Here is a 22,128-nt window from a genome sequence, read left to right on the forward strand (position 1 = left end):
GCATTGTGCATTGGAAGGCACAAAGTAAGCAGACGGGAGGAGAAGTCAGGATAGTGCACAAGGGTATAGAAGGAAGCGGCTGAAGAAAAGAGAAGTGGAAACAGACAGCAAACTAGGCTGGAGAGAGACCTGAGACAAAGAGATCTGAATTATACGAGAGCCGACCAGGGGAAACACAAATTATGCAGTCAAGTTTCCCACATTTGGGGAAATCGCAGGAGCAGCACACCCAGAGTACAATGGGTGAGCCTTGCCCTGGGAGAAGCACCTTCATGATCATAGTATCTCACCTGGCAGGTAAGTAGGAGTTGGTCTAGAGCTGGGGAGGGTTGCTGCTCGGGTACCCCCCTGTAAAGTGAAGGAGATCCAACTGAGGCAGCACAAGGGAACTCTCGAAAGAAGAACAAGGCTAAAGGAAAATCTGAGACAAAGAAATCTGACTTTTACCAGAGCTGACCAGAAGAAATCACAAACACAGCCTCCCACTACCACAAATGATGCAGTCAAGTTTCCCACATTTGGGGAAATCACAGGGGTCAGCATACCCAGAATGCAATGAATGAACCTCACCCTGGGAGAATAATCTTCATGACCATGGTATCTCCTATGCAAAATAAGTATGATTTGGGATAGAGCTGGGGAGGGCCGCTGCTCAGGCACATCTCTGTCAAGTTAAGGAGATTCAACTGAGGCAGCACAAGGGAACTCTCATCTGGGGACAACAACTGCAGGGAGAACACATATTTTCAGATGAACATGGGAGGGCAGAAGACTGCCTAATACTGAAGCACCCCCAAACAACAAACCAAATGCAACAACTAGTGCAAGCATTCCTGGGGGAAGGCCTGCCGCAGATGGATTTGCATATGGTGATGTCATCCAAGCAGTGGGTCAAAGTTGGCTTCAACCCTCGTCTGCATATGAAAACAGAAAAGGGGCGTGCAGGGCATGGTGGCCTTTTGCGGCGCTTGTCTGACCCCTTGTTTGCATTAAACACCTCCACCCTCCTTCGGTGTGGGGCTCATGTTGGCTATGCCCCAGCCCCTGAAGCATTCAAGCTGATTTCTTGCAGGAGCTGGGCACTGTAACAGCTCCAGAGCTGCTCTGTAAGGCAAGTAAAAGGGTGTGGGCCCTGCAGCACTACCTGTAGTTTGCATTGTGCATTGGAAGGCACAAAGTAAGCAGACGGGAGGAGAAGTCAGGATAGTGCACAAGGGTATAGAAGGGAGCGGCTGAAGAAAAGAGAAGTGGAAACAGACAGCAAACTAGGCTGGAGAGAGACCTGAGACAAAGAGATCTGAATTATACTAGAGCCGACCAGGGGAAACACAAATTATGCAGTCAAGTTTCCCACATTTGGGGAAATCGCAGGAGCAGCACACCCAGAGTACAATGGGTGAGCCTTGCCCTGGGAGAAGCACCTTCATGATCATAGTATCTCACCTGGCAGGTAAGTAGGAGTTGGGCTAGAGCTGGGGAGGGTCGCTGCTCGTGTACCCCCCTGTAAAGTGAAGGAGATCAAACTGAGGCAGCACAAGGGAACTCTCGAAAGAAGAACAAGGCTAAAGGAAAATCTGAGACAAAGAAATCTGACTTTTACCAGAGCTGACCAGAGGAAAGCACAAACACAGTCTCCCACTACCACAAATAATGCAGTCAAGTTTCCCACATTTGGGGAAATCACAGCGGTCAGCATACCCAAAATGCAATGAATGAACCTCACCCTGGGAGAAAAATCTTCATGACCATGGTATCTCCTATGCAAAATAAGTATGATTTGGAATAGGGCTGGGGAGGGCCGCTGCTCATGCACATCTCTGTCAAGTAAAGGAGATTCAACTGAGGCAGCACAAGGGAACTCTCATCTTGGGACAACAACTGCAGGGAGAACATATATTTTCAGATGAACATGGGAGGGCAGAAGGCTGCCTAATACTGAAGCACCCCCAAACAACAAACCAAATGCAACAACTAGTGCAAGCATTCCTGGGGGAAGGCCTGCCACAGATGGATTTGCATATGGTGATGTCATCCAAGCAGTGGGTCAAAGTTGGCTTCAACCCTCGTCTGCATATGAAAATAAAAAAGGGGTGTGCAGGGCATGGCGGCCTTTTGCGGCGCTTGGATGACCCCTAGTTCGCATTAAACACCTCCACCCTCCTTCGGTGTGGGGCTCATGTTGGCTATGCCCCAGCCCCTGAAGCATTCAAGCTGATTTCTTGCAGCAGCTGGGCACTGTAACAGCTCCAGAGCTGCTCTGTAAAGCAAGTAAAAGGGTGTGGGCCCTGCAGCACTACCTGTAGTTTGCATTGTGCGTTGGAAGGCACAAAGTAAGCAGACGGGGAAGTCAGGATAGTGCACAAGGGCATAGAAGGGAGCGGCTCAAGAAAAGAGAAGTGGAAACAGACAGCAAACTAGGCTGGAGAGAGACCTGAGACAAAGAGATCTGAATTATACGAGAGCCGACCAGAGGAAACACAAATTATGTAATCAAGTGTCCCACATTTGGGGAAATCTTAGGAGCAGCACACCCAGAGTGCATTGGGTGAGCCTTGCCCTGGGAGAAGCACCTTCCTGATCATAGTATCTCACCTGGCAGGTAAGTAGGAGTTGGGCTAGAGCTGGGGAGGGTCGCTGTTCGGGCACCCCCCTGCCAAGTGAAGGAGATCCATCTGAGGCAGCACAAGGAAACTCTCGAAAAAAGAACAAGGCTAGAGGAAGATCTGAGACAAAGAAATCTGACTTTTACCAGAGCTGACCAGAGGAAAGCACAAACACAGTCCCCCACTACCACAAATAATGCAGTCGAGTTTCCCACATTTGGGGAAATCACAGGGGTCAGCATACCCAGAATGCAATGAATGAACCTCACCCTGGGAGAACAATCTTCATGATAATGGTATCTCCTATGCAAAATAAGTATGATTTGGGATAGGGCTGGGGAGGGCCGCTGCTCAGGCACATCTCTGTCAAGTAAAGGAGATTCAACTGAGGCAGCACAAGGGAACTCTCATCTGGGGACAACAACAGCAGGGAGAACACATATTTTCAGATGAAAATGGGAGAGCAGAAGGCTGCCTAATACTGAAGCACCCCCAAACAACAAACCAAATGCAACAACTAGTACAAGCATTCCTGGGAAAAGGTCTGCAGAAGACGGATTTGCATACGGTGATGTCATCCAAGCAGTGGGCCAAGGTTGGCTGGAACCCTCATCTGCATATGAAAAGAGAAAAGGGTTATGCAGGGCATGGCGGCCTTTTGCGGTGCTTGGATGACCCTTAGTTCGCATTAAACACCTCCACCCTCCGTCGGTGTGGGGCTCATGTTGGCTATGCCCCAGCCCCTGAAGCATTCAAGCTGATTTCTTGCAGCAGCTGGGCACTGTAACAGCTCCAGAGCTGCTCTGTAAGGCAAGTAAAAGGGTGTTGGCCCTGCAGCACTACCTGTAGTTTGCATTGTGCGTTGGAAGGCACAAAGTAAGCAGACAGGAGAAGTCAGGAGAGTGCACAAGGGCATAGAAGGCAGGGGCTCAAGAAAAGAGAAGTGGAAACAGACAGCAAACTAGGCTAAAGAGAGACCTGAGACAAAGAGATCTGAATTATACGAGTAGCCGACCAGAGGAAACACAAATTATGCAATCAAGTGTCCCACATTTGGGGAAATCGTAGGAGCAGCACACCCAGAGTGCAATGGGTGAGCCTTGCCCTGGGAGAAGCACCTTCCTGATCATAGTATCTCACCTGGCAGGTAAGTAGGAGTTGGGCTTGAGCTGGGGAGGGTCGCTGCTCGGGCACCCCCCTGTCAAGTGAAGGAGATCCAACTGAGGCAGCACAAGGAAACTCTCAAAAAGAGAACAAGGCTAGAGGAAGATCTGAGACAAAGAAATCTGACTTTTACCAGAGCTGACCAGAGGAAAGCACAAACACAGTCCCCCACTACCACAAATAATGCAGTCGAGTTTCCCACATTTGGGGAAATCACAGGGGTCAGCATACCCAGAATGCAATGAATGAACCTCACCCTGGGAGAACAATCTTCATGACCATGGTATCTCCTATGCAAAATAAGTATGATTTGGGATAGGGCTGGGGAGGGCCGCTGCTCAGGCACATCTCTGTCAAGTAAAGGAGATTCAACTGAGGCAGCACAAGGGAACTCTCATCTGGGGACAACAACTGCAGGGAGAACACATATTTTCAGATGAACATGGGAGAGCAGAAGGCTGCCTAATACTGAAGCACCCCAAACAACAAACCAAATGCAACAAATAGTACAAGCATTCCTGGGGGAAGGTCTGCAGAAGACGGATTTGCATACGGTGATGTCATCCAAGCAGTGGGCCAAAGTTGGCTGGAACCCTCATCTGCATATGAAAAGAGAAAAGGGGTATGCAGGGCATGGCGGCCTTTTGCGGCGCTTGGATGACCCTTAGTTCGCATTAAACACCTCCACCCTCCGTCGGTGTGGGGCTCATGTTGGCTATGCCCCAGCCCCTGAAGCATTCAAGCTGATTTCTTGCAGCAGCTGGGCACTGTAACAGCTCCAGAGCTGCTCTGAAAGGCAAGTAAAAGGGTGTGGGCCCTGCAGCACTACCTGTAGTTTGCATTGTGCGTTGGAAGGCACAAAGTAAGCAGACAGGAGGAGAAGTCAAGAGAGTCCACAAGGGTATAGAAGGGAGGGGCTCAAGAAAAAAGAAGTGGAAACAGACAGCAAACTAGGCTGGAGAGAGACCTGAGACAAAGAGATCTGAATTATATGAGAGCCGACCAGGGGAAACACAAATTATGCAGTCAAGTTTCCCACATTTGGGGAAATCGCAGGGGCAGCACACCCAGAGTGCAATGGGTGAGCCTTGCCCTGGGAGAAGCACCTACATGATCATAGTATCTCACCTGGCAGGTAAGTAGGAGTTGGGCTAGAGCTGGGGAGGGTCGCTGCTCGGGCACCCCCCTGTCAAGTGAAGGAGATCCAACTGAGGCAACACAAGGGAACTCTCGAAAGAAGAACAAGGCTAGAGGAAGATCTGAGACAAAGAAATCTGACTTTTACCAGAGCTGACCAGAGGAAAGCACAAACACAGTCCCCCACTACCACAAATAATGCAGTTGAGTTTCCCACATTTGGGGAAATCACAGGGGTCAGCATACCCAGAATGCAATGAATGAACCTAACCCTGGGAGAACAATCTTCATGACCATGGTATCTCCTATGCAAAATAAGTATGATTTGGGATAGGGCTGGGGAGGGCCGCTGCTCAGGCACATCTCTGTCAAGTAAAGGAGATTCAACTGAGGCAGCACAAGGGAACTCTCATCTGGGGACAACAACTGCAGGGAGAACACATATTTTCAGATGAACATGGGAGGGCAGAAGGCTGCCTAATACTGAAGCACCCCCAAACAACAAACCAAATGCAACAACTAGTAAAAGCATTCCTGGGAGAAGGTCTGCAGAAGACGGATTTGCATACGGTGATGTCATCCAAGCAGTGGGCCAAAGTTGGCTGGAACCCTCATCTGCATATGCAAAGAAAAAAGGGTTATGCAGGGCATGGCGGCCTTTTGCGGTGCTTGGATGACCCCTAGTTCGCATTAAACACCTCCATTCTCCTTCGGTGTGGGGCTCATGTTGGCTATGCCCCAGCCCCTGAAGTATTCAAGCTGATTTCTTGCAGCAGCTGGGCACTGTAACAGCTCCAGAGCTGCTCTGTAAGGCAAGTAAAAGGGTGTGGGCCCTGCAGCACTACCTGTAGTTCGCATTGTGCGTTGGAAGGCACAAAGTAAGCAGACAGGAGAAGTCAGGAGAGTGCACAAGGGCATAGAAGGCAGGGGCTCAAGAAAAGAGAAGTGGAAACAGACAGCAAACTAGGCTAAAGAGAGACCTGAGACAAAGAGATCTGAATTATACGAGTAGCCGACCAGAGGAAACACAAATTATGCAATCAAGTGTCCCACATTTGGGGAAATCGTAGGAGCAGCACACCCAGAGTGCAATGGGTGAGCCTTGCCCTGGGAGAAGCACCTTCCTGATCATAGTATCTCACCTGGCAGGTAAGTAGGAGTTGGGCTTGAGCTGGGGAGGGTCGCTGCTCGGGCACCCCCCTGTCAAGTGAAGGAGATCCAACTGAGGCAGCACAAGGAAACTCTCAAAAAGAGAACAAGGCTAGAGGAAGATCTGAGACAAAGAAATCTGACTTTTACCAGAGCTGACCAGAGGAAAGCACAAACACAGTCCCCCACTACCACAAATAATGCAGTCGAGTTTCCCACATTTGGGGAAATCACAGGGGTCAGCATACCCAGAATGCAATGAATGAACCTCACCCTGGGAGAACAATCTTCATGACCATGGTATCTCCTATGCAAAATAAGTATGATTTGGGATAGGGCTGGGGAGGGCCGCTGCTCAGGCACATCTCTGTCAAGTAAAGGAGATTCAACTGAGGCAGCACAAGGGAACTCTCATCTGGGGACAACAACTGCAGGGAGAACACATATTTTCAGATGAACATGGGAGAGCAGAAGGCTGCCTAATACTGAAGCACCCCAAACAACAAACCAAATGCAACAAATAGTACAAGCATTCCTGGGGGAAGGTCTGCAGAAGACGGATTTGCATACGGTGATGTCATCCAAGCAGTGGGCCAAAGTTGGCTGGAACCCTCATCTGCATATGAAAAGAGAAAAGGGGTATGCAGGGCATGGCGGCCTTTTGCGGCGCTTGGATGACCCTTAGTTCGCATTAAACACCTCCACCCTCCGTCGGTGTGGGGCTCATGTTGGCTATGCCCCAGCCCCTGAAGCATTCAAGCTGATTTCTTGCAGCAGCTGGGCACTGTAACAGCTCCAGAGCTGCTCTGAAAGGCAAGTAAAAGGGTGTGGGCCCTGCAGCACTACCTGTAGTTTGCATTGTGCGTTGGAAGGCACAAAGTAAGCAGACAGGAGGAGAAGTCAAGAGAGTCCACAAGGGTATAGAAGGGAGGGGCTCAAGAAAAAAGAAGTGGAAACAGACAGCAAACTAGGCTGGAGAGAGACCTGAGACAAAGAGATCTGAATTATATGAGAGCCGACCAGGGGAAACACAAATTATGCAGTCAAGTTTCCCACATTTGGGGAAATCGCAGGGGCAGCACACCCAGAGTGCAATGGGTGAGCCTTGCCCTGGGAGAAGCACCTACATGATCATAGTATCTCACCTGGCAGGTAAGTAGGAGTTGGGCTAGAGCTGGGGAGGGTCGCTGCTCGGGCACCCCCCTGTCAAGTGAAGGAGATCCAACTGAGGCAACACAAGGGAACTCTCGAAAGAAGAACAAGGCTAGAGGAAGATCTGAGACAAAGAAATCTGACTTTTACCAGAGCTGACCAGAGGAAAGCACAAACACAGTCCCCCACTACCACAAATAATGCAGTTGAGTTTCCCACATTTGGGGAAATCACAGGGGTCAGCATACCCAGAATGCAATGAATGAACCTAACCCTGGGAGAACAATCTTCATGACCATGGTCTCTCCTATGCAAAATAAGTATGATTTGGGATAGGGCTGGGGAGGGCCGCTGCTCAGGCACATCTCTGTCAAGTAAAGGAGATTCAACTGAGGCAGCACAAGGGAACTCTCATCTGGGGACAACAACTGCAGGGAGAACACATATTTTCAGATGAACATGGGAGGGCAGAAGGCTGCCTAATACTGAAGCACCCCCAAACAACAAACCAAATGCAACAACTAGTAAAAGCATTCCTGGGAGAAGGTCTGCAGAAGACGGATTTGCATACGGTGATGTCATCCAAGCAGTGGGCCAAAGTTGGCTGGAACCCTCATCTGCATATGCAAAGAAAAAAGGGTTATGCAGGGCATGGCGGCCTTTTCCGGTGCTTGGATGACCCCTAGTTCGCATTAAACACCTCCATTCTCCTTCGGTGTGGGGCTCATGTTGGCTATGCCCCAGCCCCTGAAGTATTCAAGCTGATTTCTTGCAGCAGCTGGGCACTGTAACAGCTCCAGAGCTGCTCTGTAAGGCAAGTAAAAGGGTGTGGGCCCTGCAGCACTACCTGTAGTTCGCATTGTGCGTTGGAAGGCACAAAGTAAGCAGACAGGAGAAGTCAGGAGAGTGCACAAGGGCATAGACGGCAGGGGCTCAAGAAAAGAGAAGTGGAAACAGACAGCAAACTAGGCTGGAGAGAGACCTGAGACAAAGAGATCTGAATTATACAAGCGCCGACCAGGGGAAACACAAATTATGCAGTCAAGTTTCCCACATTTGGGGAAATCGCAGGAGCAGCACACCCAGAGTGCAATGGGTGAGCCTTGCCCTGGGAGAAGCACCTTCATGATCATAGTATCTCACCTGGCAGGTATGTAGGAGTTGGGCTAGAGCTGGGGAGGGTCGCTACTCGGGTACCCCCCTGTCAAGTGAAGGAGATCAAACTGAGGCAGCACAATGGAACTCTCGAAAGAAGAACAAGGCTAGAGGAAGATCTGAGACAAAGAAATCTGACTTTTACCAGAGCTGACCAGAGGAAAACACAAAAACAGTCCCCCACTACCACAAATAATGCAGTTGAGTTTCCCACATTTGGGGAAATCACAGGGGTCAGCATACCCAGAATGCAATGAATGAACCTCATCCTGGGAGAACAGTCTTTATGACCATGGTATCTCCTATGCAAAATAAGTATGATTTGGGATAGGGCTGGGGAGGGCCGCTGCTCAGGCACATCTCTGTCAAGTAAAGGAGATTCAACTGAGGCAGCACAAGGGAACTCTCATCTGGGGACAACAACTGCAGGGAGAACACATATTTTCAGATGAACATGGGAGGGCAGAAGGCTGCCTAATACTGAAGCACGCCCAAACAACAAACCAAATGCAACAACTAGTACAAGCATTCCTGGGGGAAGGTCTGCAGAAGACGGATTTGCATACGGTGATGTCATCCAAGCAGTGGGCCAAAGTTGGCTGGAACCCTCATCTGCATATGAAAAGAGAAAAGGGGTATGCAGGGCATGGCGGCCTTTTGCGGCGCTTGGATGACCCTTAGTTCGCATTAAACACCCCCACCCTCCTTCGGTGTGGGGCTCATGTTGGCCATGCCCCAGCCCCTGAAGCATTCAAGCTGATTTCTTGCAGCAGCTTGGCACTGTAACAGCTCCAGAGCTGCTCTGTAAGGCAAGTAAAAGGGTGTGGGCCCTGCAGCACTACCTGTAGTTTGCATTGTGCATTGGAAGGCACTTAAGAAAAGAGAAGTGGAAACAGACAGCAAACTAGGCTGGAGAGAGACCTGAGACAAAGAGATCTGAATTATACGAGAGCCGACCAGGGGAAACACAAATTATGCAGTCAAGTTTCCCACATTTGGGGAAATCGCAGGAGCAGCACACCCAGAGTGCAATGGGTGAGCCTTGCCCTGGGAGAAGCACCTACGTGATCATAGTATCTCACCTGGCAGGTAAGTAGGAGTTGGGCTAGAGCTGGGGAGGGTCGCTGCTCGGGTACCCCCCCTGTCAAGTGAAGGAGATCCAACTGAGGCAGCACAAGGGAATTCTCGAAAGAAGAACAAGGCTAGAGGAAGATCTGAAACAAAGAAATCTGACTTTTACCAGAGCTGACCAGAGGAAAGCACAAACACAGTCCCCCACTACCACAAATAATGCAGTTGAGTTTCCCACATTTGGGGAAATCACAGGGGTCAGCATACCCAAAATGCAATGAATGAACCTCACCCTGGGAGAACAATCTTCAAGACCATGGTCTCTCCTATGCAAAATAAGTATGATTTGGGATAGGGCTGGGGAGGGCCGCTGCTCAGGCACATCTCTGTCAAGTAAAGGAGATTCAACTGAGGCAGCACAAGGGAACTCTCATCTGGGGACAACAACTGCAGGGAGAACACATATTTTCAGATGAACATGGGAGGGCAGAAGGCTGCCTAATACTGAAGCACCCCCAAACAACAAACCAAATGCAACAACTAGTGCAAGCATTCCTGGGGGAAGGCCTGCAGCAGATGGATTTGCATATGGTGATGCCATCCAAGCAGTGGGTCAAAGTTGGCTTCAACCCTCGTCTGCATATGAAAAGAGAAAAGGGGCGTGCAGGGCATGGCGGCCTTTTGCGGCGCTTGGATGACCCCTAGTTCGCATTACACACCTCCACCCTCCTTCGGTGTGGGGCTCATGTTGGCTATGCCCCAGCCCCTGAAGCATTCAAGCTGATTTCTTGCAGCAGCTGGGCACTGTAACTGCTCCAGAGCTGCTCTGTAAGGCAAGTAAAAGGGTGTGGGCCCTGCAGCACTACCTGTAGTTTGCATTGTGCGTTGGAAGGCACGAAGTAAGCAGACGGGAGAAGTCAGGATAGTGCGCAAGAGCATAGAAGGGAGCGGCTCAAGAAAAGAGAAGTGGAAACAGACAGCAAACTAGGCTGGAGAGAGACCTGAGACAAAGAGATCTGAATTATACGAGAGATGACCAAGGGAAACACAAATTATGCAGTCAAGTTTCCCACATTTGGGGAAATCGCAGGGGCAGCACAACCAGAGTGCAATGGGTGAGCCTTGCCCTGGGAGAAGCACCTTCATGATCATAGTATCTCACCTGGCAGGTAAGTAGGAGTTGGGCTAGAGCTGGGGAGGGTCACTGCTCGGGCACCCCCCTCTCAAGTGAAAGAGATCCAACTGAAGCAGCACAAGGGAACTCTCGAAAGAAGAACAAGGCTAGAGGAATATCTGATATAAAGAAATCTGATTTTTACCAGAGCTGACCAGAGGAAAGCACAAACACAGTCCCCCACTACCACAAATAATGCAGTCGAGTTTCCCACATTTGGGGAAATCACAGGGGTCAGCATACCCAAAATGCAATGAATGAACCTCACCCTCGGAGAACAATCTTCATGAAAATGGTATCTCCTATGCAAAATAAGTATGATTTGGGATAGGGCTGGGGAGGGCCGCTGCTCAGGCACATCTCTGTCAAGTAAAGGAGATTCAACTGAGGCAGCACAAGGGAACTCCCATCTGGGGACAACAACTGCAGGGAGAACACATATTTTCAGATGAACATGGGAGGGCAGAAGGCTGCCTAATACTGAAGCACCCCCAAACAACAAACCAAATGCAACAACTAGTACAAGCATTCCTGGGGGAAGTTCTGCAGAAGACGGATTTGCATACGGTGATGTCATCCAAGCAGTGGGCCAAAGTTGGCTGGAACCCTCATCTGCATATGAAAAGAGAAAAGGGGTATGCAGGGCATGGCGGCCTTTTGCGGCGCTTGGATGACCCTTAGTTCACATTAAACACCCCCACCCTCCTTCGGTGTGGGGCTCATGTTTGCTATGCCCCAGCCCCTGAAGCATTCAAGCTGATTTCTTGCAGCAGCTGGGCACTGTAACAGCTCCAGAGCTGCTCTGTACGGCAAGTAAAAGGGTGTGGGCCCTGCAGCACTACCTGTAGTTTGCATTGTGCATTGGAAGGCACTTAAGAAAAGAGAAGTGGAAACAGACAGCAAACTAGGCTGGAGAGAGACCTGAGACAAAGAGATCTGAATTATACGAGAGCCGACCAGGGGAAACACAAATTATGCAGTCAAGTTTCCCACATTTGGGGAAATCGCAGGAGCAGCACACCCAGAGTGCAATGGGTGAGCCTTGCCCTGGGAGAAGCACCTACGTGATCATAGTATCTCACCTGGCAGGTAAGTAGGAGTTGGGCTAGAGCTGGGGAGGGTCGCTGCTCGGGTACCCCCCTGTCAAGTGAAGGAGATCCAACTGAGGCAGCACAAGGGAATTCTCGAAAGAAGAACAAGGCTAGAGGAAGATCTGAGACAAAGAAATCTGACTTTTACCAGAGCTGACCAGAGGAAAACACAAACACAGTCCCCCACTACCACAAATAATGCTGTCGAGTTTCCCACATTTGGGGAAATCACAGGGGTCAGCATACCCAGAATGCAATGAATGAACCTCACACTGGGAGAATAATCTTCATGACCATGGTATCTCCTATGCAAAATAAGTATGATTTGGGATAGGGCTGGGGAGGGCCGCTGCTCAGGCACATCTCTTTCAAGTAAAGGAGATTCAACTGAGGCAGCATAAGGGAACTCTCATCTGGGGACAACAACTGCAGGGAGAACACATATTTTCAGATGAACATGGGAGGGCAGAAGGCTGCCTAATACTGAAGCACCCCCAAACAACAAACCAAATGCAACAACTAGTGCAAGCATTCCTGGGGGAAGGCCTGCAGCAGATGGATTTGCATATGGTGATGTCATCCAAAGCAGTGGGTCAAAGTTGGCTTCAACCCTCGTCTGCATATGAAAAGAGAAAAGGGGCGTGCAGGGCATGGCGGCCTTTTGCGGCGCTTGGATGACCCCTAGTTCGCATTAAACACCTCCACCCTCCTTCGGTGTGGGGCTCATGTTGGCTATGCCCCAGCCCCTGAAGCATTCAAGCTGATTTCTTGCAGTAGATGGGCACTGTAACTGCTCCAGAGCTGCTCTGTACGGCAAGTAAAAGGGTGTGGGCCCTGCAGCACTACCTGTAGTTTGCATTGTGCATTGGAAGGCACAAAGTAAGCAGACGGGAGAAGTAAGGATAGTGCGCAAGGCCATAGAATGGAGCGGCTTAAGAAAAGAGAAGTGGAAACAGACAGCAAACTAGGCTGGAGAGAGACCTGAGACAAAGAGATCTGAATTATACGAGAGCCGACCAGGGGAAACACAAATTATGCAGTCAAGTTTCCCACATTTGGGGAAATCGCAGGGGCAGCACATCCAGAGTGCAATGGGTGAGCCTTGCCCTGGGAGAAGCACCTTCATGATTATAGTATCTCACCTGGCAGGTAAGTAGAAGTTGGGCTAGAGCTGGGGAGAGTCGCTGCACGGGCACCCCCCCGTCAAGTGAAGGAGATCCAACTGAGGCAGCACAAGGGAACTCTCGAAAGAAGAACAAGGCTAGAGGAAGATCTGAAACAAAGAAATCTGACTTTTACCAGAGCTGACCAGAGGAAAGCACAAACACAGTCCCCCACTACCACAAATAATGCAGTTGAGTTTCCCACATTTGGGGAAATCACAGGGGTCAGCATACCCAGAATGCAATGAATGAACCTCACCCTGGGAGAACAATCTTCAAGACCATGGTCTCTCCTATGCAAAATCAGTATGATTTGGGATAGGGCTGGGGAGGGCCGCTGCTCAGGCACATCTCTTTCAAGTAAAGGAGATTCAACTGAGGCAGCACAAGGGAACTCTCATCTGGGGACAACAACTGCAGGGAGAACACATATTTTCAGATGAACATGGGAGGGCAGAAGGCTGCCTAATACTGAAGCACCCCCAAACAACAAACCAAATGCAACAACCAGTGCAAGCATTCCTGGGGGAAGGCCTGCAGCAGATGGATTTGCATATGGTGATGCCATCCAAGCAGTGGGTCAAAGTTGGCTTCAACCCTCGTCTGCATATGAAAAGAGAAAAGGGGCGTGCAGGGCATGGCGGCCTTTTGCGGCGCTTGGATGACCCCTAGTTCGCATTACACACCTCCACCCTCCTTCGGTGTGGGGCTCATGTTGGCTATGCCCCAGCCCCTGAAGCATTCAAGCTGATTTCTTGCAGCAGCTGGGCACTGTAACTGCTCCAGAGCTGCTCTGTAAGGCAAGTAAAAGGGTGTGGGCCCTGCAGCACTACCTGTAGTTTGCATTGTGCGTTGGAAGGCACGAAGTAAGCAGACGGGAGAAGTCAGGATAGTGCGCAAGGGCATAGAAGGGAGCGGCTCAAGAAAAGAGAAGTGGAAACAGACAGCAAACTAGGCTGGAGAGAGACCTGAGACAAAGAGATCTGAATTATATGAGAGATGACCAAGGGAAACACAAATTATGCAGTCAAGTTTCCCACATTTGGGGAAATCGCAGGGGCAGCACAACCAGAGTGCAATGGGTGAGCCTTGCCCTGGGAGAAGCACCTTCATGATCATAGTATCTCACCTGGCAGGTAAGTAGGAGTTGGGCTAGAGCTGGGGAGGGTCGCTGCTCGGGCACCCCCCTCTCAAGTGAAAGAGATCCAACTGAGGCAGCACAAGGGAACTCTCGAAAGAAGAACAAGGCTAGAGGAAGATCTGATATAAAGAAATCTGATTTTTACCAGAGCTGACCAGAGGAAAGCACAAACACAGTCCCCCACTACCACAAATAATGCAGTCGAGTTTCCCACATTTGGGGAAATCACAGGGGTCAGCATACCCAGAATGCAATGAATGAACCTCACCCTGGGAGAACAATCTTCATGACCATGGTATCGCCTATGCAAAATAAGTATGATTTGGGATAGGGCTGGGGAGGGCCGCTGCTCAGGCACATCTCTGTCAAGTAAAGGAGATTCAACTGAGGCAGCACAAGGGAACTCTCATCTGGGGACAACAACTGCAGGGAGAACACATATTTTCAGATGAACATGGGAGGGCAGAAGGCTGCCTAATACTGAAGCACCCCCAAACAACAAACCAAATGCAACAACTAGTGCAAGCATTCCTGGGGGAAGGCCTGCAGCAGATGGATTTGCATATGGTGATGTCATCCAAACAGTGGGTCAAAGTTGGCTTCAACCCTCGTCTGCATATGAAAAGAGACAAGGGGCGTGCAGGGCATGGCGGCCTTTTGCGGCGCTTGGATGACCCCTAGTTCGCATTACACACCTCCACCCTCCTTCGGTGTGGGGCTCATGTTGGCTATGCCCCAGCCCCTGAAGCATTCAAGCTGATTTCTTGCAGCAGCTGGGCACTGTAACTGCTCCAGAGACGCTCTGTAAGGCAAGTAAAAGGGTGTGGGCCCTGCAGCACTACCTGTAGTTTGCATTGTGCGTTGGAAGGCACGAAGTAAGCAGACGGTAGAAGTCAGGATAGTGCGCAAGGGCATAGAAGGGAGCGGCTCAAGAAAAGAGAAGTGGAAACAGACAGCAAACTAGGCTGGAGAGAGACCTGAGACAAAGAGATCTGAATTATACGAGAGCCGACCAGGGGAAACACAAATTATGCAGTCAAGTTTCCCACATTTGGGGAAAACGCAGAAGCAGCACACCCAGAGTGCAATGGGTGAGCCTTGCCCTGGGAGAAGCACCTTCATGATCATAGTATCTCACCTGGCAGGTAAGTAGGAGTTGGGCTAGAGCTGGGGAGGGTCGCTGCTCGAGCATCCCCCTGTCAAGTAAAGGAGATTCAACTGAGGCAGCACAAGGGAACTCTCATCTGGGGACAACAACTGCAGGGAGAACACATATTTTCAGATAAAAATCTTGGTCATGCTCTGGTTTCTCTTCAGAACGAACAAATCTTTCGCCTTTTACTAAAGATTTCCGTGGAGAGGAGCAAAACCGAGTTTTATCTCAATTTTTGCATGCCCCATCTTTTTGGGGTTTCTTTTATCGGTTTAAAGATAGAATGAGTGTGCTTTAATGTAAGCTCATTTGCATAGAAATGACAGTAAATGTTTGTTTCTTTTCAAACAGAACTTTCTTGACCATGCTACTTGCTTGAAAGATCTGGGAGCACATGGAATAAAGTACAAACCATGCTTATAGCAAGGAGAAGACAGGTGAGAAATCTGCTTTCTTTCAAATTGGGCGCTCACTTTGATCTGAATGAGGACTGCTGGCACGGCACTCAGGCGACAGGTGGAATCTTGGTCATGCTCTGGTTTCTCTTCAGAACGAACAAATCTTTCGCCTTTTACTAAAGATTTCCGTGGAGAGGAGCAAAACTGAGTTTTATCTCAATTTTTGCATGCCCCATATTATTGGGGTTTCTTTTATCGGATTAAAGACAGAACGAGTGTGCTTTCTTGTTAGCTTTAATGTAAGTTTATTTGCATAACAATGACAATAAATGTCTGTTTCTTTTCAAGCAGAACTTTCTTGACCATACTAATTGCTTGAAAGATCTGGGAGCACATGGAAAAGAGTACAAACCATGCTTATAGCAAGGGGAAGCCTGGTGAGAAATCTGCTTTCTTTCTTTCAAATTGGGTGCTCACTTTGAGCTGAATGAGGACTGCTGGCATGGCACTCAGGCGACAGGTGGAATCTTGGTTATGCTCTGGTTTCTCTTCAGAACGAACAAATCTTTCGCCTTTTACTAAAGATTTCCGTGGAGAGGAGCAAAACTGAGTTTTATCTCAATTTTTGCATGCCCCGTCTTATTGGGGTTTCTTTTATCAGTTTAAAGATAGAACGAGTGTGCTTTAATGTAAGCACATTTGCATAGAAATGACAGTAAATGTTTGTTTCTTTTCAAACAGAACTTTCTTGACTATACTAATTGCTTGAAAGATGTGGGAGCACATGGAAAAGAGTACAAACCATGTTTATAGCAAGGGGAAGCCTGGTGAGAAATCTGCTTTCTTTCTTTCTTTCAAATTAGGTGCTCACTTTGAGCTGAATGAGGACTGCTGGCATGGCACTCAGGCGACAGGTAGAATCTTGGTCATGCTGTGGTTTCTCTTCAGAACGAACAAATCTTTCGCCTTTTACTAAAGATTTCCGTGAAGAGGAGCAAAACTGAGTTTTATCTCAATTTTTGCATGCCCCATCTTATTGGGGTTTTATTTTATCGGTTTAAAGATAGAACGAGTGTGCTTTAATGTAAGCTCATTTGCATAGAAATGACAGTCAATGTTTGTTTCTTTTCAAACAGAACTTTCTTGACCACACTAATTGTTTGAAAGATCTGGGAGCACATGGAAAAGAGTACAAACCATGTTTATAGCAAGGGGAAGCCTGGTGAGAAATCTGCTTTCTTTCATTCAAATTGGGTGCTCACTTTGAGCTGAATGAGAACTGCTGGCATGGCACTCAGGCGACAGGTGGAATCTTGGTCATGCTCTGGTTTCTCTTCAGAACTAACAAATATTTCGCCTTTTATTAAAGATTTCCGTGGAGAGGAGCAAAACTGAGTTTTATCTCAATTTTTGCATGCCCCATATTATTGGGGTTTCTTTTATCAGTTTAAAGACAGAACGAGTGTGCTTTCTTGTTAGCTTTAATGTAAGTTTATTTGCATAACAATGACAGTAAATGTTTGTTTCTTTTCAAACAGAACTTTCTTGACCATGCTACTTGCTTGAAAGATCTGGGAGCACATGGAAAACAGTACAAACCATGCAGTATCACAAGAGCCTTTATTTGATCTTTCATGAAGATAGAGCAGAATTGAGGACACGTCAACAATTTCTGCCAAAGGTGGTTCATCTTTCCACATGGTGCCTTTGGCCACTGACACCTTCGTTGAGTCAAAGTCTCTGGCTGTGGTCAGAACTTTGAAAATTTATGTCACCAGAACGGTTCAGATTAGGAAAACAGAGGCTCTGTTTGTCCTGTATGCTCCCAACAGGATTGGGTGTCCTGCTTCCATGCAGACCATTATGCGCTGAATCTGTGGTAAGATTCAGCATGCTCATTCCACGGCAGGATTGCCGTTACTGAATTAGGTGAAGACCCATTCTACTAGAAAGGTGGGTTCATCCTGGGCAGCTGGTCGGGGAGTCTCAGCATTGCAACTTTGCCGAGCAGCTATTTAGTAAACACTTTTGCTAAGTTTTACAAGTTTGATACCTTGGCTGATGATAACCTCAAGTTGGGTCATTCGGTGCTGCAGAGTCGTACGCACTCTCCCACCCGTTCAAGAGCTTTGGTATAACCCCATGGTTCTTAATGTGACCCCAGCATCCTCTAGGTCGTATGAGAAAATAGGATTTTAATACCTACCGGTAAATCCTTTTCTCTTAGTACGTAGAGGATGCTGGGCACCCGTCCCAGTCCATACTGTGTCTGCAGTTATTACTTGTGGTTATACACATGTTGTGTTACGGTTCTGGTCAGCTTTTTGCTGCAATTGTTCATGCCGTTGGCTTGTGTTCTGTTGAATGCCACGTTCTGCGGCATGCTTAAGGTGTGAGCTGGTAAGATGCTCACCTTAGTTTAACAATAAATCCTTTCCTCGAAATGTCCGTCTCCCTGGGCACAGTTCCTATAACTGGAGTCTGGAGGAGGGGCATAGAGGGAGGAGCCAGTTCACACCCTTTGAAAGTCTTAAAGTGCCCATGTCTCTTGCGGATCCCGTCTATACCCCATGGTTCTTAATGTGACCCCAGCATCCTTTACGGACTAAGAGAAAAGGATGCCCTTGTGTACTATCCTGACTTCTCCTCCCGTCTGCTTACTTTGTGCCTTCCAACGCACAATGCGAACTACAGGTGGTGCTGCAGGGCCCACACCCTTTTACTTGCCTTACAGAGCAGCTCTGGAGCTGTTACAGTGCCCAGCTGCTGCAAGAAATCAGCATGAATGCTTCAGGGGATGGGGCATGGCCAACATGAGCCCCACACCAAAGGAGGGTGGGGGTGTTTAATGCAAACTAGGGGTCATCCAAGCACTGCAAAAGGCCGCCATGCCCTGCATGCCCCTTTTCTCTTTTTATATGCAGATGAGGGTTCCAGCCAACTTTGGCCCACTGCTTGGATGACATCACCGTATGCAAATCCGTCTGCTGCAGACCTTCCCCCAGGAATGCTTGTACTAGTTGTTGGATATGGTTTGATATTTGATGGTGCTTCAGTATTAGGCAGCCTTCCGCCCTCCCATGTTCATCTGAAAAGATGTGGTCTCCCTGCAGTTGTTGTCCCCAGACGAGAGTTCCCTTGTGCTTCCTCAGTTGAATCTCCTTAACTTGACGGGGGAGGGGCTGCCCGAGCTGCCACCCTCCCCAGCCCTATCCCAACTCATACTTATTTTACATATTAGATCTCTTGATCATGAAGATTGTTCTCACAGGGTGAGGTTCATCCATTATATTTTAAAATAGGAAGGTACAAATTACATATTTGAATTGCATCTATGTGCTGGATTCAAATGCCCCCCCCCCCCCCTTCCTTTCTCAATTGTGCCCGTCAGCAGCTATTCTAAGGTTGCTGCCAATGGGTGTGACACATTAATTTCTTCTGTGGGGTACACTGGACTCCACAAGGATTCACATTGGGGTGTAGAGTAGGATCTTGATCTGAGGCACCAACCGGCTCAAAGCTTTTGACTGTTCCCAAGATGCTCAGCGCATCCTCCTCTATAACCCCGCTTCCATGAACAGGGAGCTCAGTTTGTAGTTGGTGCCTTCAGTAGCAGGCCACTTAACAGGGGCCTGCCTCAGGCAGCCTATTCTTAGCTATTAATTTTGACAAGAAAAGAAGAACTTGTTTTATGAGAATCTACAAGGGCTGCAGCAGGCTAGGTCTAATAGACATCTTTACTGCAGCTTCATCACTCCCAGCGGCGCTGTATACTCCCGTGCCCTGGTTGCTGGGTCACTGCAGCGGAGGCTCCGGTTTCTTCCTAAGGTCAGTCACACACACACACCGCCCTTCCGGATCACGAGGCCGCTGATTAAGGGGAGCGTGGCCGTAGGGGGTGGGCCGTGTGCGCACTGGGGTGGACACTGATTACTGGGCAGCCGCTCCACTAGCCACCAGGTACAGTTAAGGAGCACAGGTCTGGGGGTTTTTCTCCTATATTAACCCAATTTTGTACTGCCCGCAGCGCATTGTGATAGGTAATAGGGGCTGATTCAGGTTGGATTGCAATCACAATAAGCGATCCAACTGCAAAAATTGCTAAGAGCATACGCATGTGCCTGCATGCGATCGCCTCTGCCTGTCAATCGGGGCAGGGGGGGAGAGTGGGGTCAGCAACACTCCATTTCCAAGTCAGGGATGGAGCAGTGCGGGGGCAAGGCTTCAAAATGGGGTCTGCAATGGAGGAGACACAGGGGGCGTGGTCACAGCGGCTGTATGACATCACATTCAGCCGCTGTGATCACAAAAATGGTGGCGGCTTCCTGCGCGCACATACAGTCTGCACCAGCAGGAGGCTACACCATTGTTTATGATCACGCTGAACTGCAGTGCGACTGCAATTACAGCATGGTCAAGAAGGGAGGTGTCATACTGGGTGGCCATGCCCTGTCACTGTGCAGGAGCCAGCACCGCTTACACACTAGTCCCCGGGTGCAGCACCCAACCCCCGGGACACCCGGAGCAACAAAATGTAGATTCAGGCCACCAGGCCACGCCCCTACCTATGAAACCATGCCTCCTTTTTACCATTGCGCTGCTTATCTGCGCGCACTGCATTACAATCTCCCTCGCCACCTCTCTGGGTGTCACCAGTGATAGTGACACCTCTGCCATGCTTGTAGCAGCTGGTCCTAAGATCTACGCCTCAAGCCCTGAGTGTTTGCCCTTGTGACTTGTTGATCATCATAGCGAAGCAGATGCTTACAGAAAACTGCAGGGGCTTAGATTGAAAATAAAAAAAATTGATGGGTATAAGGTAGAGAGGAGCGGGTTCGGTTCTCCGAGAACCGAATTCCCCACGAACTCCACGTGGTTTACACTGGTCTGAGGCAGGCTCGGTTGTTCCCGCCTGACTCGGAAAACCTGAACAAGGGAAAATGTCATCATCCCGCTGTCGGATTCTCGCGAGATTCGGATATTATATATAGAGCTGCGCGTTGCCGCCATTTTTACTCGTGCATTGAAGAGAGAGCGGAGAGGACGTGGCTATGTTCTCTCAGTGGAAATCTCAATATCAGTGCTCAGTATCAGTGGTTACTTATTGCTGCTCAGTAATACTAGTAGTGTGTCTCTCCTGCTCAGTGTCAGTTCTCAGTAGTATCCTCATCAGTGCTCAGTATCACTGCTCATTGTCTTGTGCTGCATTGTGGTGCTCAGCATACTACAGTACATTACTAATAGTCCAGTGCTGCATCTTGCTGCTCAGTGTCAGTTCTAGTATCCTCATCAGTGCTCACTATCACTGCTCATTGCATTGTGGTGTTCTGTATACTACAGTAATATAGTAACATATAGTAACATAGTTTTTGAGGTTGAATAGAGGCAAATTGCCCATCGTGTTCAACCTGTTTTAAGTTGTGATGATTCTACATACTTGCTGAATAATGTTTTATGACTAGTTAGCTACTATAACTCATGTTACCCCCGGATTAACCATGTTGATATTTTAAGTATTATAACCTTGGATAGCTTTTTCATTCAGAAATGTATCCATTCCTTTTTTAAATCCAATTACAGAGTCCGCCATTACCACCTTCCCTGGCAGGGAATTCCACATCCTGATTGCCCTAACAGTGAAGAAACCTTTCCTCCATTGCGTTCTGAACTTTCCTCCAGTCGCAGCGAGTGACCACGTGTTCTTTTAATAAATAATTCCTCTGATAACTCTTTGTTATGTATCTTTACATATTTGAAGATATTAATAATATCTCCTCTTAGGCACCTCTTTTCTAGTGTATACATATTCAGCCTAGTAAGTCTTTCCTTATAGTCCAGTACTTTTAGGCCTTTAATCAATTTAGTCTTCAGGATCTCTCGGACTTCCATGAGCAGCAGAGTAGTGCAATGGAAGGATGCTGGGCGCATAACCCAGAGGTCGATTAATCGAAACTATCCTCTGCTATGTGCATTTTTTTTTATAATTAAAGTAATCAAAAACTGGGATTGATATTTTGGCTCTTTTATTTTTACTTAAAGTACAATAACTTTTATCATTTTAATTTGTTTTAATAGTATATTGACAGCATTGTTTTCTTTAAAAAATCCACTTAATTTTCTTTACCCTATTACTGAAATGGTAATTGACAAAAACAAACTACATTGTCACCAGAAGAGCAATGCAAAATGTACAAGTGATATATTAAAATCATCTTCCATCTTGAATTTCAATGATGCATTGGGACAACAATTTTGTGAGAAACATCTTCACCCATAAAGAAAGATTTTCTTAATTCCTTATCTGTGTGCTGATTAGATATTACCTTGTTTTCACATTAAACAGACTTCCACATGAGAAAGCAGCAAGGATGCAGTAACGTTTATGTTTCCTGGTGTCAACCTGTATTATTTCAGTAGACATTGAAATGAGGATGCATCTTGCTGCCTTTCCAATGTAGCAAGTTTAATTCAGTAATAGGTGAAAAAACATTCCTACAAAGGTGTTAATCAGAGACTTGGCTTTGTGGACACTTTTCAGAGAGCAAATTTGTTAGCATAAAAATAAAGTCAGAAAATG

General features: G+C 48.2%; 30 non-coding genes and 2 pseudogenes across 30 annotated transcripts; 5 read left to right on the top strand and 27 right to left on the bottom strand.

Moving 5' to 3' along the window:
* Positions 1–142: 142 nt before the first annotated feature.
* Positions 143–305, bottom strand: LOC135004028 (U1 spliceosomal RNA). Its single transcript, XR_010204899.1, has one exon. It is a non-coding gene; the product is annotated as a U1 spliceosomal RNA (small nuclear RNA).
* A 152-nt stretch (positions 306–457) lies between these two features.
* LOC135003944 (U1 spliceosomal RNA) lies at positions 458–621 on the bottom strand. The gene has a single exon (XR_010204823.1). It is a non-coding gene; the product is annotated as a U1 spliceosomal RNA (small nuclear RNA).
* Positions 622–1,295: 674 nt separating this feature from the next.
* Positions 1,296–1,458, bottom strand: LOC135004055 (U1 spliceosomal RNA). Its single transcript, XR_010204924.1, has one exon. It is a non-coding gene; the product is annotated as a U1 spliceosomal RNA (small nuclear RNA).
* A 152-nt stretch (positions 1,459–1,610) lies between these two features.
* LOC135003951 (U1 spliceosomal RNA) lies at positions 1,611–1,774 on the bottom strand. Its single transcript, XR_010204830.1, has one exon. It is a non-coding gene; the product is annotated as a U1 spliceosomal RNA (small nuclear RNA).
* A 670-nt stretch (positions 1,775–2,444) lies between these two features.
* LOC135004156 (U1 spliceosomal RNA) lies at positions 2,445–2,607 on the bottom strand. Its single transcript, XR_010204997.1, has one exon. It is a non-coding gene; the product is annotated as a U1 spliceosomal RNA (small nuclear RNA).
* A 152-nt stretch (positions 2,608–2,759) lies between these two features.
* Positions 2,760–2,923, bottom strand: LOC135004209 (U1 spliceosomal RNA). The gene has a single exon (XR_010205047.1). It is a non-coding gene; the product is annotated as a U1 spliceosomal RNA (small nuclear RNA).
* A 671-nt stretch (positions 2,924–3,594) lies between these two features.
* Positions 3,595–3,758, bottom strand: LOC135004037 (U1 spliceosomal RNA). The gene has a single exon (XR_010204908.1). It is a non-coding gene; the product is annotated as a U1 spliceosomal RNA (small nuclear RNA).
* A 152-nt stretch (positions 3,759–3,910) lies between these two features.
* LOC135003921 (U1 spliceosomal RNA) lies at positions 3,911–4,074 on the bottom strand. The gene has a single exon (XR_010204799.1). It is a non-coding gene; the product is annotated as a U1 spliceosomal RNA (small nuclear RNA).
* A 694-nt stretch (positions 4,075–4,768) lies between these two features.
* On the bottom strand, positions 4,769–4,910 carry LOC135004095 (U1 spliceosomal RNA; annotated as a pseudogene).
* A 152-nt stretch (positions 4,911–5,062) lies between these two features.
* Positions 5,063–5,226, bottom strand: LOC135004117 (U1 spliceosomal RNA). The gene has a single exon (XR_010204972.1). It is a non-coding gene; the product is annotated as a U1 spliceosomal RNA (small nuclear RNA).
* A 671-nt stretch (positions 5,227–5,897) lies between these two features.
* LOC135004038 (U1 spliceosomal RNA) lies at positions 5,898–6,061 on the bottom strand. Its single transcript, XR_010204909.1, has one exon. It is a non-coding gene; the product is annotated as a U1 spliceosomal RNA (small nuclear RNA).
* A 152-nt stretch (positions 6,062–6,213) lies between these two features.
* Positions 6,214–6,377, bottom strand: LOC135003932 (U1 spliceosomal RNA). Its single transcript, XR_010204810.1, has one exon. It is a non-coding gene; the product is annotated as a U1 spliceosomal RNA (small nuclear RNA).
* Positions 6,378–7,071: 694 nt separating this feature from the next.
* LOC135004096 (U1 spliceosomal RNA) lies at positions 7,072–7,213 on the bottom strand (annotated as a pseudogene).
* Positions 7,214–7,365: 152 nt separating this feature from the next.
* Positions 7,366–7,529, bottom strand: LOC135004223 (U1 spliceosomal RNA). Its single transcript, XR_010205060.1, has one exon. It is a non-coding gene; the product is annotated as a U1 spliceosomal RNA (small nuclear RNA).
* Positions 7,530–8,200: 671 nt separating this feature from the next.
* Positions 8,201–8,363, bottom strand: LOC135004019 (U1 spliceosomal RNA). The gene has a single exon (XR_010204890.1). It is a non-coding gene; the product is annotated as a U1 spliceosomal RNA (small nuclear RNA).
* A 152-nt stretch (positions 8,364–8,515) lies between these two features.
* On the bottom strand, positions 8,516–8,679 carry LOC135003929 (U1 spliceosomal RNA). Its single transcript, XR_010204807.1, has one exon. It is a non-coding gene; the product is annotated as a U1 spliceosomal RNA (small nuclear RNA).
* Positions 8,680–9,294: 615 nt separating this feature from the next.
* LOC135004064 (U1 spliceosomal RNA) lies at positions 9,295–9,457 on the bottom strand. Its single transcript, XR_010204933.1, has one exon. It is a non-coding gene; the product is annotated as a U1 spliceosomal RNA (small nuclear RNA).
* A 153-nt stretch (positions 9,458–9,610) lies between these two features.
* On the bottom strand, positions 9,611–9,774 carry LOC135004025 (U1 spliceosomal RNA). Its single transcript, XR_010204896.1, has one exon. It is a non-coding gene; the product is annotated as a U1 spliceosomal RNA (small nuclear RNA).
* Positions 9,775–10,445: 671 nt separating this feature from the next.
* LOC135004085 (U1 spliceosomal RNA) lies at positions 10,446–10,608 on the bottom strand. The gene has a single exon (XR_010204954.1). It is a non-coding gene; the product is annotated as a U1 spliceosomal RNA (small nuclear RNA).
* Positions 10,609–10,760: 152 nt separating this feature from the next.
* Positions 10,761–10,924, bottom strand: LOC135003887 (U1 spliceosomal RNA). Its single transcript, XR_010204767.1, has one exon. It is a non-coding gene; the product is annotated as a U1 spliceosomal RNA (small nuclear RNA).
* Positions 10,925–11,539: 615 nt separating this feature from the next.
* On the bottom strand, positions 11,540–11,702 carry LOC135004065 (U1 spliceosomal RNA). Its single transcript, XR_010204934.1, has one exon. It is a non-coding gene; the product is annotated as a U1 spliceosomal RNA (small nuclear RNA).
* Positions 11,703–11,854: 152 nt separating this feature from the next.
* Positions 11,855–12,018, bottom strand: LOC135003942 (U1 spliceosomal RNA). The gene has a single exon (XR_010204821.1). It is a non-coding gene; the product is annotated as a U1 spliceosomal RNA (small nuclear RNA).
* A 672-nt stretch (positions 12,019–12,690) lies between these two features.
* On the bottom strand, positions 12,691–12,853 carry LOC135004113 (U1 spliceosomal RNA). Its single transcript, XR_010204968.1, has one exon. It is a non-coding gene; the product is annotated as a U1 spliceosomal RNA (small nuclear RNA).
* Positions 12,854–13,005: 152 nt separating this feature from the next.
* LOC135003883 (U1 spliceosomal RNA) lies at positions 13,006–13,169 on the bottom strand. Its single transcript, XR_010204763.1, has one exon. It is a non-coding gene; the product is annotated as a U1 spliceosomal RNA (small nuclear RNA).
* Positions 13,170–13,841: 672 nt separating this feature from the next.
* On the bottom strand, positions 13,842–14,003 carry LOC135004077 (U1 spliceosomal RNA). Its single transcript, XR_010204946.1, has one exon. It is a non-coding gene; the product is annotated as a U1 spliceosomal RNA (small nuclear RNA).
* Positions 14,004–14,155: 152 nt separating this feature from the next.
* On the bottom strand, positions 14,156–14,319 carry LOC135003859 (U1 spliceosomal RNA). The gene has a single exon (XR_010204740.1). It is a non-coding gene; the product is annotated as a U1 spliceosomal RNA (small nuclear RNA).
* A 671-nt stretch (positions 14,320–14,990) lies between these two features.
* On the bottom strand, positions 14,991–15,153 carry LOC135004126 (U1 spliceosomal RNA). The gene has a single exon (XR_010204980.1). It is a non-coding gene; the product is annotated as a U1 spliceosomal RNA (small nuclear RNA).
* A 144-nt stretch (positions 15,154–15,297) lies between these two features.
* LOC135004176 (U5 spliceosomal RNA) lies at positions 15,298–15,413 on the top strand. Its single transcript, XR_010205014.1, has one exon. It is a non-coding gene; the product is annotated as a U5 spliceosomal RNA (small nuclear RNA).
* A 270-nt stretch (positions 15,414–15,683) lies between these two features.
* Positions 15,684–15,799, top strand: LOC135004170 (U5 spliceosomal RNA). Its single transcript, XR_010205008.1, has one exon. It is a non-coding gene; the product is annotated as a U5 spliceosomal RNA (small nuclear RNA).
* Positions 15,800–16,085: 286 nt separating this feature from the next.
* Positions 16,086–16,201, top strand: LOC135004185 (U5 spliceosomal RNA). Its single transcript, XR_010205023.1, has one exon. It is a non-coding gene; the product is annotated as a U5 spliceosomal RNA (small nuclear RNA).
* Positions 16,202–16,479: 278 nt separating this feature from the next.
* On the top strand, positions 16,480–16,595 carry LOC135004195 (U5 spliceosomal RNA). Its single transcript, XR_010205033.1, has one exon. It is a non-coding gene; the product is annotated as a U5 spliceosomal RNA (small nuclear RNA).
* A 275-nt stretch (positions 16,596–16,870) lies between these two features.
* LOC135004208 (U5 spliceosomal RNA) lies at positions 16,871–16,986 on the top strand. Its single transcript, XR_010205046.1, has one exon. It is a non-coding gene; the product is annotated as a U5 spliceosomal RNA (small nuclear RNA).
* The last annotated feature ends 5,142 nt before the right edge of the window (positions 16,987–22,128 follow it).

The sequence above is a fragment of the Pseudophryne corroboree genome, unplaced genomic scaffold, assembly GCF_028390025.1.
Source record: "Pseudophryne corroboree isolate aPseCor3 unplaced genomic scaffold, aPseCor3.hap2 scaffold_191, whole genome shotgun sequence".
Lineage (NCBI taxonomy): Eukaryota > Metazoa > Chordata > Amphibia > Anura > Myobatrachidae > Pseudophryne > Pseudophryne corroboree.